This window comes from Adelges cooleyi, unplaced genomic scaffold, assembly GCF_023614345.1.
Source record: "Adelges cooleyi isolate 19-005CV unplaced genomic scaffold, UGA_ACOO_1.1 ACOO_flye_CR_arks_rails_tigmint_CR_PRNA_667, whole genome shotgun sequence".
In the NCBI taxonomy this organism is placed as follows: domain Eukaryota; kingdom Metazoa; phylum Arthropoda; class Insecta; order Hemiptera; family Adelgidae; genus Adelges; species Adelges cooleyi.
In genome coordinates, this window is record NW_026096368.1 from 113,777 (window position 1) to 128,735 (window position 14,959).

The 14,959-nt window shown below is 35.4% G+C and overlaps 1 long non-coding RNA gene across 1 annotated transcript in view; it reads left to right on the top strand.

Moving 5' to 3' along the window:
- The window catches only part of LOC126845084 (uncharacterized), a 31,074-nt gene extending 19,701 nt beyond the window's left edge, over positions 1-11,373 (top strand). Inside the window, exons 3-4 of the long non-coding RNA XR_007686687.1 lie at positions 10,739-10,988; positions 11,050-11,373. This is a non-coding gene — a long non-coding RNA (uncharacterized LOC126845084). The remainder of the gene's footprint in view (positions 1-10,738; positions 10,989-11,049) is intronic.
- Positions 11,374-14,959: the final 3,586 nt, after the last annotated feature.

A 14,959-nucleotide genomic window follows, 5' to 3' on the forward strand; every position in this document is an offset into this window, starting at 1 on the left:
ATACACATTTTACACATCTTTGTGATATCTATTTGAATATACTTGACTATTGAATCAGGTAACTCAGGAGCTTCAACATTTACTATACTTAGAACGTTATTGTCAATAGCTTCAAAATGTATTGTTTCATCTGGGACATTATTGTCAGTAACTTCAGAATGTATTGTTTCATCTGAAACATTACTGTTAACAGCATTAATATTTATTTCATCATGCAAATTATTATTCAGAGCATGAGGGTAAGTTTCTTCATTAATTGCACTTGAATCATTTGCGTTCTGTGTGACCGTTAGTGTTGTGCGCGATTGAAAACGTATATGTTCGGTTGTTTATAGAATAAATGTTTTTCTCGTTAGTGATTTTTTTTTTATCAAGCCGTTTGGATATCCATAAGTTTGTCGTAGTCGTCGTCGTCGATAATAGAATAATAATAATATAATATACGCTGGGGCATAATAATATGCCCCAGCCCCATGGAAAGAGTATGGTGACTATCAGGCAATTGGTATCGTTTATCATCATCGTGAGTCATAGTTACTTTTGATACAATTTGTGTGTATATTTTATGCTTTTTGGATTAAAACAAGCACATTTTCGCATAGTCCTGACGCTCTGGAGTGATGTACAATTTAAATAATCGCGTTCGGCAATAGTTTGCTGAACGACAGCCTTTTGGATACCTTTCAACATTTTTTTTTCAGCCCCCACCCCGTCGGCCCGTATATAATAAGACTTGATTCGAATACCGATAAAAATCAAAAACAATGTGCCACTTAATTCGTCTTTTATTTTGTATAGGCACTTTATGTTTACTAGCGGAATATTATATTTATTTTGGGGCGGGTAATTACTAGTGTTAAATAAATTTAAATTATCACGAATATCTTTATAAACATCCGGCGTTTCAATTGAATAATATAGGGAGTCCGTATCTGTGTACAAAAGTACAGCTTTATCACCGTACTTTTGTTTAATGAAATTATAGTGGAAATCGTAAAGAATTAGTTTTGCCAATTTAGAACACGCAAAGCCTACATAACAAGGCCGATCGTAGCAAATTTCGGTTCGGCGCATTTGTATCGCAACCAAGTTATCATTAAAAATTGTACAGCTGTCGTAAGTAGGTTTTGCGATCAAGACACTAGCCCCCTGTTTTTGTCTTAAATTTGCCCAATCGCTAACGAGTCTAACGTTTATTCTTTTCTCCGGGTTTTCCAAAGTTTTGCCGAATATAGAGTTGTTTAAAAATTTAATAAGTTTAATTTCAAACATTTGTGCGCGCACTTGCCCGAAGTCGTTTAGTGTTGAATTGAATAAATTCGGCCATCCACGTAGTTTGGCTAAACCGTAATACGCGATGAACTTTTCGTAAAATTAACCCGTTGGTCACAGCTTGCTTTAAACATCGGTAGTGCGTTACAAAATTGAAACACGGTAAACACACAAAACAATTAGAAAAAAAAACATATTTTTTCTAATTAAAATATTTTATTGTAATACTATATAATCTTATCTTAACAGTATATCGTCACGTTAAAATCATACAATATTATTATTATAATGAAATATGTCCTCCACCATTAGCTGGCTGATTAAGACGCAGAAGTGGAGGTAACAAGTCTGCATCCGATTCATAAGTAACATCTGTTGATGACCCTTTTTTAAAAAAAAAAAAAAAAAAGGAAATATTATTTTATTTCAAATAAAAAAAAATTAACTTACAGGAATCTGCTAGCGAAACTATTGATGATTCTGATGTAGACCAATTTCCAATTCCACGTTGGTCATCTGTATCCGCTAAATAAAAAAAAGTACGTTACTTATTTTTAAAAAAAAAAAAATGTTAATATTCATTTATTAACCCATCATTGGTAAACCTATATTGTAGAACACGATTGCTAAACTTTTTCCATTATTATTAATTACTAGTTAAACTCAGAACATTGAATCATACAAAGAAATATGTATCTTTTTACTCACTACTAATTGATAATATATATTTTTTTGTAATTACTATTATTAGAAAATAAATAAAAATAAAAAAAACTAGTAAGTTTATTTTTTAAAAAAATTGTATAGTACAAAAAAAAACCCTAAAATGTGCTCTGTGTGAGCGCCGCGCTCATATGTTTACTAACGATGGGTAAAATAAAAAAAAAACTTACATTCCAACCACAGTGTTGATTTGCTATGAAAAGACTTCACGTCGCTACTCGAGCTCCAAGGAGAATATGAAGTCGACGAGAGCGACCGTTGACGTAGGGTTGATAATGAAAAAAAAACTAGTACTGGAATTAACACTTACCGATCGACTTCGCGATGCGGTAGTATCAGTCTCAAGAGATGTGTAAGAACCTATCCGTCGCCGTTGTGTTCGGATTTTACGCGGTCGCCGCCGTCGTTTGAAACGCCTTACCGTTCTAGCAGACGATGGATAGGAATCGCTGTCCATTTTGAACTAACAGCTCTTACTCATACACTGAGTTTGATAGTAAAAAAAAAAACCCTACTTATTTTTTAGTGAAACAATTTCGCCTTGTAATAAGTATAATCATTTGAGTCATAGCAACCATTACACAAAAAAATTACTACGATTCATTGAACAAGACACACCGCGTCAATGGAACCCTGTGGTTTGTTGTATTCTATGCGTTGCGTGATCTGGGTTTATGCGGTTTATGTGGGTAATGTTCGAGCGTCTAATTAACTTTCTTCACACGTGAATAAACATTGATATTACTATATACCTTTACTATACTACTGAAAAAAAACAATGATTTCTAATTAAAAATATTTTATTGTAATACTATATAATATTATCTTAACAGTATATCGTTACGTTAAAATCATACAATATTATTATTATAATGAAATGTTCTCCACCATTATTATTATTGCTATACTACTGAAAAAAAAAAACAATGGTATATAAGTAAAAAATATAACTCGTCTTAACAATATATCATTACGTTAATACCATACAATATTAATATTATTATTATGAAAAGAACCTCTACCATCATGTATTTAAAGTAGTTGATATAGCTGTAATAATATCATTCCTTTGTCATTTTTATTGTGCGAGATTCATCTGATAAAAATTTTTCTCCTAATTCATCAAATAGATTTTTCAATAAATTGTTGATTTTAGAATTCGCCTTATTATTTGTAAGACCAATTTTAGCAGATCGGTTCACTTTTCGCCATCTATAAAAAAAATTAATTATGCTACGTTTTGGTACCAAAATAAAAAAAAAATTCTCACCTCTCACTATAGGATAATCCTAATACATCATTTACCAAATATTCTTGTATAATTATATAAGACGTTGGACTCGGTGTTTTAATATTAATGACGCATTTTTGATTATTGTCACGTAAAAGCAGCATCGATTCTTCATAGTTCGCTTCATCTATAATAACTGCATCTTTTAACGCTTTTTGAAAAATTGTTGACTAAAAATAAAAAAATACATAATTTTACTATTTAAAAAAAAAAAAAACAAAAAAAGTATAAATTCGAACTGTACTGTCACACAACTACTGTTAATATAACTCTGATGTTTATGTTTTTTCTCGTTTTATACCAATCTTGACAAATAAAAAATATCCCACCATAGTGCTAACGTTCAATTTGTATGGTAAAAATAACTTAAGCGAAAATATGTACGGAGTGGGATGATTCTGTTTTTATAATACCATGTAGAGTGTCTTCGAAATAATAATATGAGAAAGATAATTAACCTTCTTTTATTCATTCCAGTTGTAACATTGTAACAATCATTGTACAATAGCTAAAAAAATAATTTATAAATACGATTCAATGAACTAACCACGGATCACAGAAACCCTACCACTCGTTGCGCGCTACGTGTTACAATCCTTGAGGAACCTAACTGCTATAGGCGTTTAACTATATTCTCCAAGCGAGGTCGATTTAATTTTTTTAATAACACTATAGAAGTGGTATATGTTGTGAATGTCTTTAAAAGTATAATATGAGGAGGAGAATAACCTCCTTTCGACTGCATAAATACTGCCTAGTCGAGTGTTTTAAACATCAGTCTGTGATCGTCTTTTACCAGTGGAAACACCGTCTCCTGCTAGTGAAGTGTTTTCAACAGTACTATATCATTCTTAGCTATGTAAGTGTAATAATTTTTTACTTAAAGACATTTAATTTTGTACACTTGTTGTTTAGTGCTCTTTAAAATAATATTTTTTTATTTAAGTCGCCGTCATTTATTTGATAGCAGTGCTAATAAAATATATATTTTAATTATGTCACCAACGGATGCATAAATTAAGCTATCAGTTCTAATTTTCTACTCCAGTTGTGTAGTGCTCTTTAAAATCATATTTTTTTATTTAAGTCGCCGTCATTTATTTGATAGCAGTGCTAATAAAAAATATATATTTTAATTATGTCACCAACGGATGGAAAATATTGAGTGTCTTTAAAAAAAAAAAAATAGTATGAAGAATGAACATTATGATTCTTTTTTTTTTTTAGAATATCGTTACAGTCCTCACCACTCTCGAGGTCAACACATTCAAAAACTGTTAAGGTATGGCACAACAAACTTCCACACTTTTATTAAACCCTAAAGAAAAAATAAAAATAATTAAAGCACTAGGCAAGCCTAGCAAACATGCTAGAAGAAGAAAAAATTATAAAAATAAAAAAAAAAATAAATTAGATGAAGAAATAATAAAAAAAATGTATAACATAATAAAAACAATAAAAGAAAATATTTAAATTTATCAATAATTTTGTTGTTGTTGTATTTGTAATAAAATGGCGGTTCAATTTGTTGGGCACCATCGATTCGTTGGTAATTTTTTTTCCACATGTAATACACTCGGGAATAGGTTCATCATGTTTTGCTCCGTCCGGTTCTCGGATAAGGGCCCATGAGATCGATACTGATGACCTCCCAGGGTTGTCGCGGTTTTCTAGTCGAAAGAGGGTCTTCCGCCTTGGCGTAAAGAGGCTTAGTGCACGCGCAAATGTGACAAGACTTGACATAGAGCCTAACTTGATTCTTTAGACCTCGCCAGTAAAACCGTTCTCGAACCGCCCTATAAGTCTCTTTCCACCCAGGATGGTTGGAAAGGTAGTGATCGTGATACTTCCAAATTACCTGTGGCGCATTAGAAGTGGGGATCACGATTGGTTTCAGTTCAATTCCATTTTTCGTACCTATTCGCTTTCTTAGAAGGTCGTCAACTAAGAAGAAGTCCTTCGAGTTGGGGGTCGCTTGTCTGGTATTGTTTGCAGGGGAGTCATTGTTCACGGAATCTATGATAGATTTCACGGCCTGATCTCTTGTCTGCCAAGTTTTCAATAAAGACAAGGAGAAGGGTGTGTCGACAGAGTCTGTCGGTGAATCGGTAACGGTGAAAATGTTATTGGGGGTATCGCCTACATGCCTGGAGCGTGTCAGGGTCGGGACACCTATAAGATTTTCATCGAGCGCCTCCTCATCTACGGGGGAACCCGGAGTAGGATGTCTCGACAGCATGTCAGGCGCCTGGTTCTGGGCCCCTGGGACATGTGTCGTGTGGAAGTCTAAATTACCTAGCTGGATTGCCCACCGGGTTAATTTAGCATTTTTGTCTTTGGCTCTGTGAAGCTATGTCAACGCGGAGTTATCGGTGTAGAGCTCGAATGGGCCCGACTCGAGATAAATTCTGAATTTATCGGTTGCCCAAATTATCGCTAAGCATTCGCGTTCGACCGCAGCGTATCGTTTCTGAGTATCGCTCAACTTTTTACTCGCGTAGGCGATGACTCTTCTTTCCTCCGGGCTGTCACCCCTTTGGAAGAGAATAGCACCAACGCCTATGTCGCTTGCATCAGTTTGCAGACAGAACGGGCGATGTAGTCGGGCGAAGATAACTTTGGGGAATGGTACAAAGCATTCTTTATTTGATTAAAGGCGTCTTGTTCTATCCTTTCCCATCGCCATTTTACCCCATGTCCTAATAGGCGGGTTAGAGGTTCAATCGTGTCGGAGTAGCTGTCGACAAATTGACTATACCAATTACATACGCCTAAGAACCTACGTAGATCTTTAACTTTCCGTGGTATCGGAAAGTCTCTGATCGCTGATAATTTCTCCGGTTGTTTTTGAATTCCCTCCGAACTAATTAAGTGCCCCAAAAATGAAATTTCGGGAGTTCCTAATTTGCATTTCTTAGGATGACACGTTAGTCCATGACGTTCGAGCCGTTCGAGAACTTTCGAGAGATGGTCTAAGTGGTCGGGCAAGTTATTGGAAAATATTACTATATCATCCAAGTATACCTGAACGAATTCATCTAAATATCCTCTAAGTACCTCGTTCATTAATCTCACAAACGTCATAGGGGATTTCTTTAAGCCGAACGGAAGTACTCTGAAATGAAAGAGTCCTCTTCGCGTTCTGAATGCAGTGTATCTACACGCACTTGGACTTAGGGAGACCTGCCAGTAGCCAGATTTTAAGTCCAAAACGCTAAATACTTTCGCCCCCGCATGTTTCTAATCATTTCGTTCAAATGCGGCATGGGATAAGCGTCTGATTCGGTGACCTCGTTTAAACGCCTATAGTCTATACAGAGTCGGGGGGACCCGTCTTTTTTTTGGCTAATACTATAGGGGCGGCCCAGGGCGATGTGCTCGGTTCGACTAGGCCTTGTTCCTCCATATCGCGTATCATACTGTCTATAGAGTTTTGTTTCTCTGCGATCGGTTGTTTTGGCTTGCCTTTCTTTTTGTCTAAGTCTCTTTTAGCGTCGTTGGCAACTTTTACATACTTTGACAATGTATTATCCAGCTTCTTTACAAGGTCCGCAGCAACTTTATCAGGATTAGGTTTCTGTGAGAAAATCCTGGTTTTTTGTTTGTTGTTGCCTTGGGAGTCAGATTTTGGAGTAGTTTGGGTGTCAGACATTTTAAATTGTTATTAAGAAATAATTGATAAAGTAAAATGATAAGTGGAACGATAATTATGAGCTAATTTATACCTTAATAATCATTATGCGCACAACATTTAATAATCAACACATAATACAAAACCAACACCAATACGTATATAACGCTTACAAGTATTGCAAACAGACCTAAGTCAATGCGATGCTCATATGTCACTTTTTCGCATGTCTCAATGAACAGTCCATCGTTATCCTGTCCTGGTAACACTGTTGTGTATTGCACGTACTGGTTTCTTGTAATCATGTTGTAACTAGTACCAACAATAATATCGGTACCATTACTGACTCCAATGTACCCATCAGGATAAAACGATGTAATATTCATTGCTTTATTATTTGTCCATGTAACATAAAATTTTTTTTGGCCAAATTTGTCACATCCAAAGTTATGTACGTTGATGACATGTTTGGAAGCTATTATGTATGAAGTATTGGTTGATATGTCAACAGCTCACCAAACAGAAAAGGACAGTGCAACTGTGACAATTACAAACATCAAATGCAAACATTTAGACATTTTAATGAATTATTTATTTATTTAGTTTTAAAAGTTGGTAAGCAATAATTAAAATATTCAGGTCGGGTGTATCACCAGAAACAATAATTTAAAAGTTTAAATTCGATTATGGCTAATATAAATACATAAGTAAAGAAATTTTAGACCTACGGTGTGTTTTATTTATTCAACATATGAACGAACACATGCAATGTGAAAACAATAGCAAGCATCCTGTTTAAATTAATTCCATACGCAACAAGCAGCACTGCTGTTATAAAACTTTCAAGCATTCTCGTCTGGACTAGTATTGACATAACGGTTGAGTCCTCGTCAAATCCCAATCTAACACAAAAATATCTCCACATCGGTGTCCAAACGTGAACCCTCAAAAAATTATACACAAACAGCACCAGTTTTTCGACGAAAGGGTACACCACATCTGTCTCCAATTCAATGAATATTGAATACATTTTCTAAGGATGAAGAAAAATGTGTTAACGTCCCAAAAATTGTTTTGTATGTGTCTATAATGTAATATATCCAAGGCTTCTGTAAAGTTTCCTATATTCAGTAAACGTTGTGTTTCAACGTGGTCCAATCCAGTTTGGCGGAGTGGCAAGTGGACGCTGCCAAAATTACCTTCTTTTGTTACGGCCCTATTCATCAAACTCGTATAATCACTACCAAACCAAGTAACATCTTCAATATTGCCTAAATAACATACATACCTGCAATCTGTTTAGAGCCTTTCTTCCCATCCAGGTTGCGATGATGTGATGCGTTAACGTACTGAAGTTGTGTACATTATATATATTTCGTATGGCATTATATGTTGCTGAACCATGAAAAAATCAAAATTATTAATTTTATTACATAAATTTAGCATGCGATTAACCGGCGAATTGCTACTGTAATTTTGTGCATTAGTAGTGATATATATATAAGAATAAAAGAATTATATAGAGAATGCATATGCCTAAGTTATTCAAAGAATTGCTTAACATTTGTTTAGTTGAATTTCTTTCTTTCCCTTCATGATAGTGATATTTACATTATCATGTGTTTGAGTTACCTCAAAGAGTCCCAACCAATTTACATTTAGGGAATGTTTTTTCGCATGATTCCTCACCAAAACTTTATCTCCTACATGAATCGACTGAATGTTTATGTTCCTAGGTTAAAATTGATATATAAGGTTTTTTATAATTACTATGAAGTATATTGTTCGATTCATATAGACTGTCATATAATTCCGATAGTATGGCTTTTAATTTATCCGGTTTATTACAAAAATTCCTATTGTTATCATTATCGTTATCGGTAAATCCCAATTTGCCATTGTCCAACTTGACGCGACACGTGGGGGTGGTCGGCGTCTCGGTAGAAGGGAAATAGAGAACACAGAATAAATATGTGGTATTAATAAATAAACGCGTTCGGTGTTAACGTACGTGGGCTGGGTCCGTTTAATTGGGTGAAACACCAATAAAATAATAATAATATAACAAGTGCTCAACAGCACTCAACGTGTTTCCTTTTTAAAGAAAACGAGAAACAAAAAACGGTTGGTGGTGCCGTCAGTACCGCCTCATACACGTCCATAGGAGACCCCTCTTTTTTTGGTTCCTCCAGCCTCCATTGTTGGCCTGACCGCGCTTTTGCCTTCTCTTCCTGGGGGAGGATTGGCTCTGGGGTATTGTCTCCCAGCTTCAGGATGCGCTCCTCTCGACGTTGGTTGTCGTCGAGGTGGTGGGGGTTCACGCGATCCGCGACTGAAGCCATTTCCCTTCTGCCCGCTCTGAGTCCCCGCTGGTAGGCGGCCCACAGCATATTGTCTGCCCTAAGGGCATCCAATTCCGCCATGTCCACCTCCCAGGGTTCGATTAGGACCCCCAACGCCACCGGGTGCACTCCCAAACGACAGTCAAGCAAGCGTACCCGTTGCCCGAGTTCCGCCAGTTGAGCATGTACATCATATAAAATGCGAAAGAATCCTCCGTCGCGTGGGCGTCGACTCCAGGATAGGGAGTTCAATAGAATAGAGAAAGCCAAACGTTCTGATCTATAGGAATCACACTAGTCAATCGTCAAGAACCTCACCCTCGCTTCGAGTAATCGCATAAAAGTTCGTATTCAAATAATTTCTAGTATCTCTCTTCATTATCGTCAATAAGGCGTTAAATAGAATAAACATCAAAGTGGGCGTACAGTCAATTGCGATAGATGGATACATCGTGTACCATAGGCACACGTTCCAAACGTAAAAAAACGCACCGAACGGGATCATTTGACATTGACGTGAGCATAAGAGGTATGATCTCAGTGTCTACCCAAGTCGTCGATATGTCAACGCTCAGAGCAGAAAGGATATCGTTTAGGCTGAACTTATCCGTACTCAAGTTGATGTAGTCATCAACTACTATAGTGTTAAGTCTGTGGCCTTTGAAGACTTAAAACACAAAGGTTGAAAATGGTATATGGATGTTTTTAATTAAAAGAATACTTTCGATAGCAAAAATATGATTAGGTATGTATTTTCATGAGGATAAATTTAATACACAAACAGTTCATTCTTTTTGTGTTTTTCTGTTTGTTCATTCTTATTATATTTAATTGAATTTGTAAGTTAGCCGCTGCAAAAGGTGTTTCAAGCGCGTCAAGCAATGATTTTTTCAACTCCTCCCAGGATGCTAAAGTTTTATATTTAGTACAATTAAATGCACGGCCCGTAAGCTTGGTGCTTAAAATCATCTTTAACAAAAGCGGTATTTGATCGGCACTAACTGAATTAATTATTGCCTCACATGCATTTAAAAATTGATAAATATCCGTTTCGCCGGAGTATTTAGGAGTTAAATGTAACGCGTCAGTTAAACTTAAAGTAGGAGTTGAAGACATCATTGGTTGATTAGTTTCTATTTCTGGTGTATTAGCCGTAGCTGTTGTGTTAATTTCTTTTACTTTAGATTTTGTTTTCCTAACTGTTTGTAGTTCAACATGCACTACACCTGGTGTACTCCTAGTTAGTCGCCTATCTGTTTTAAACTCTCTGTTTAAAAGGTCTACCGGGTCGGTTTTAGATTCCTGATTAATAATAATAGAACTACCGTTACTGTCGTCTAAATTAATCAAATTAATTTCATTAGATTCTAACGTAACCTCAGATAAATCTAATTCTACCTTAACATGAGAAGTGCCTAACTGCTTATTATTACTCATACAATCAACTTAATTAACTTATCTTATATTCTTATATTAAAGATTAACTCACAATAAAGCGTTCATATTGAGTCGTCTGGTCGTCAAAGAGCGTTGAAGATCAAGAAGTGCTGGAACTCTTCAATTGTTCTTCGGTGTGATGCTGGAAAGATCAGTCCCGCCTTTGACAATCGTACCGATGCTGCGCCAGTGTTAAGTCTGTGGCCTTTGAAGACTTAAAACACAAAGGTTGAAGATGGTATATGGATGTTTTTAATTAAAAGAATACTTTCGATAGCAAAAATATGATTAGGTATGTATTTTCATGAGCATAAATTTAATACACAAACAGTATAATAAGACTCTCGTTGCAGGTACGTGGAGCAATACACAGCCAAGACACTTCTGTTTTAGTGGCGCGAAGCGGCTGGTATTTACGAAAAATTGCCATCCGGGTGGAATGGAAGCAGTCATTGGCATCCCCGCATTGGTGACCTTTTTCCAGTTGTGCAACCGCTAATCCTCGAGTCCGGGTCGTTGGTGAATTGCCAAGCTATCCACTGTTAATCGCGGAACATTGTCGGATACATAATTTATACAATATTTAATGTGTTTATTTGCGTGTTTTCACAATCTCTGGTTGTACAAAGTATACGATTTCTTAGCAGTTATATGAATAAATTGAATTTTATGATTCACATTTATGATGTTATTAACCTTTTGGTTACGTACAAAGTAGAGAAAAACCCATTTAGGTTGTACATTAAATATTATTAACATTCAAGGAGAAATCGGTTATGTCGTAAAACTTGGCTAATTTCAGCAAGCCATTACAATAGCTAATCCAAGTTTGTAGGTTATCTTAAATTTAAATTATGTTTTACTTGATATTTAACATAATATTTGTATAAAATAAAGTGTTTAAAATAATATGACTAATAAAACATAAACATAATGATAATGATAACATATTATAAATTGACAAAATTAACTGAAATGCTATAACCGCAAAATCAGCCACTCATGAACAGGATTGTTTTCAACGTTAGTTGTCGAACCCAAAACTTCGAAACTTCATCGAGTTGAAAACTTATAGTATGTATTAAGGGTTGGCACCAGTGAGCTTATATTATAAAGTAATAGTTATACAGAGTACACAGCACTATAAATAAAAAGATAACTAAATATTTCTAAAAGTAAAATTTTTTTCTAACTTTATTTGAAAAAAAATAGCCCTGATGTCAACATTAAGATGTATCGTGTACGGGCACAAAAGAAAAAGCATCGCATAAGAACATGTTTTGAGTGATGCATATTGCGGGTTTTTACATGGTTTTCCCTAGAGGCCTATATTTCTATTTGGTATTTCATTTAAACACAGTTGTGGGTTCTTTTCTTCCCAACATTTTTAAGTTAAATTTGTTGTAACACTATCAACGATTGTTCCTGCTTGTGAATTTTGAATCCTTTGGTATGAATTAAATATCAGCACCTGTAATAACAAATTTCAAAAATTATAAATTACATTATTATAGTAAAGTTTGTGCTTGACAATCCAGTACATGCGCTAGATATCAAGTTGTTCAATTGAACGAGTGGTGGTACAAAGATAAATTAAACAATTTAAGAGGTTCTAGTAAGTAGTTGCTATTTTTGTATGTCCTCGGTTTTCGAAATATATGCTTGCTACCTGGGGTAGATTGGTATCGTTGTATGTATTTAGAGACAAGATAATTGTTTGTATCTGCTTAAAAAAATTAATATTCTGTAATAAAAAAAAAATATTCCAAATGGGTATATGATGTACAATATATTAAAAAAAAAAAAAATCAAAAAGATTAGATTACACTATCGCTAAAAATCTATGAATCTAGTATTGTTTTAAAAGGTCAAGATTATCAAGTATAAAGTGATTGCGTATCAGGAAAATAGTGAATATTATACAATACACACTATACATACTAATTTATTACAACACACTAAATTGCTTTTTATATTTTGCTTACTTTCGCCACGATATCGAATGCACAACCAGAGACATCACTAAAAAGCTGGCTATAAATATGATACATATGGTACATATTTAGTAGGTAGGAGGCAAAAAGATAAAAAAAAATACAATCTATTCTTAGGTATACTTTAAAAGGGTGTCTCCCGTATACCAAAGCAGCCGAGACTGCGTCCTGCTTACAAAAAAACGACGCCCATGAAATTACTACGAACATAATAATAAACATGTTGTAGGCTACTGTGTAATTGTCGAGAACCTGGAACTTGCGTTTGCTCTTACTTAGAGTTCTTCTGTTTCAATACTTTCTTTGTTCCCGTCCTCGTCCGAGTTACGTCCCAATTTATCAAGTTCGATACTGAATGACGATTTCTTTTGAGTTTGAGGAGTTTGACTCGGTTTCAATTGTTGACTACCGACTTTTTTGATTTCTTCGGATTTTCAGTACAGACCGAAAAACGCGAACATCGGAACGGTCCCTTTCCTGATCGCCGCCATATTGAGTATACAGCCAAAAACTCCATTAAGGAGCAGGCATAAATACAATTTATACGATAAGCCATTGGGCTTTGACGTAGACTATTTCTGGTTTCGGTATTTCTGATTTCCAGTACAGACCGAAAAACGCGAACATCGGAACGGTTCCTTTAGTAGGTAGGAGTCAAAAACATAAAAAAAAATACAATCTATTCTTAGGTATACTTTAAAAGGGTGTCTCCCGTATACCAAAGCAGCTGAGACTGCGTCCGGCTTACAAAAAAACAACGCGTCGCCTGTAGAACGGTTCATTCGGACTATTAAACGAATGTTATGGCAATATTTTACCGCGTCCGGGTCATCCGTGTGGCTACCGATACTACAAGATATCGTCTTACAGTATAATACTCGTAAACATTCGGCTATACGCATGACACCGTCTAAAGCCCACCGCTCGCCGGGTACCGTCAAATTTTATAGGCAAGTGAGGCCTAAAACTAAACCGGCATTATTCGCCGTGGGCGACACGGTCAGAGTGTCAGATGTTGTTCCAAAAATCTTACAAAATTTCCTGGTCCCCTTAGCTATATACTATAGAGCATGTGGCTAATACATTGCCCGTAACGTATAAATTAAATGATAAAACCGGTACGCCTATAAGAGGCAGTTATTATGCTGAAGAATTACAACGTACGCAATACCCAGACACGTATTTAGTCGAAAAAATACTGCGTCGAAACGGTGACAGGTGTTTCGTTAAGTTTCTCGGTTTGACCGAAAGTCATAACGCATGGATAAATGCAAAAGACGTTGTTTAACTTTTGCAAGTCAGTCGTCAATATGTCACCAACTGTATTGGATGTCCAGTGTTGTCTCGATCAATCATGCGAGCTAGTCATAAAAGAGTTAAGTGCGTTATTCTGACTGATACATACCGTACAGTGACTTACAATCTATACTAACATCGTGTTGTGACGGACACGATTTGGTGTTTGTCAAAGGACGACAGAAAAAACGGTTGTTGTCGAAATACATTTCCACCTAGATAATTGATTTAGAACAATTGGGTTGTCCTAAACGTGATGTACTTGTCAACGCCGTGTCAAGTCGCAATGGACAATGCAATCAGTGTGCGTTTCACAAAATTAAGCGTATTGCCATTTGTACCAACGCCCTCGTCTGGACACTGAGACAATGGATTTTAGATAACCCTCAATTATTTTAAGTTTTTCACGCACATACACACAAATTATGTAATCTTGCGTGTTATATTTAATAATAATAATATCAACCAACATTTATAGTACATAAAATATTTTTTTATTTCTCAACACACACATATATATATATGTATAACTATTTCAGTTAATTTTTTCTACGGTACAAGGGCATACTGTATAATATATAAATTGTCTGTACAACGTTATACGAATAATAAAATAAATATCGTGTGTGTCGACCGAAAACCAGTCGTTTTTTTTTTTTTTTACATGTAAGATTCACCTGTCCTTATAACAACAACATACATTTGTATAGTATATAAAATATTTTTTTCACAGCACATAATAAAAATTTCACTTTATTTTTTTTCTACGGGCATGCCCGTATATACAATGTAAAAATTATCTACACAAAATCTTACGACTACAAACGTTATTTACCGACAACAAAACAGGTAATACAAATCGGAGGGTGTGTCGGTTGAAAACCAGTCTGTGTGTTATTTCACGGCTGCTGCGGCAACCCAGACTATTATTATAGGAACGATCCTACCACCGATGAAATTCTTATGCGAGCGT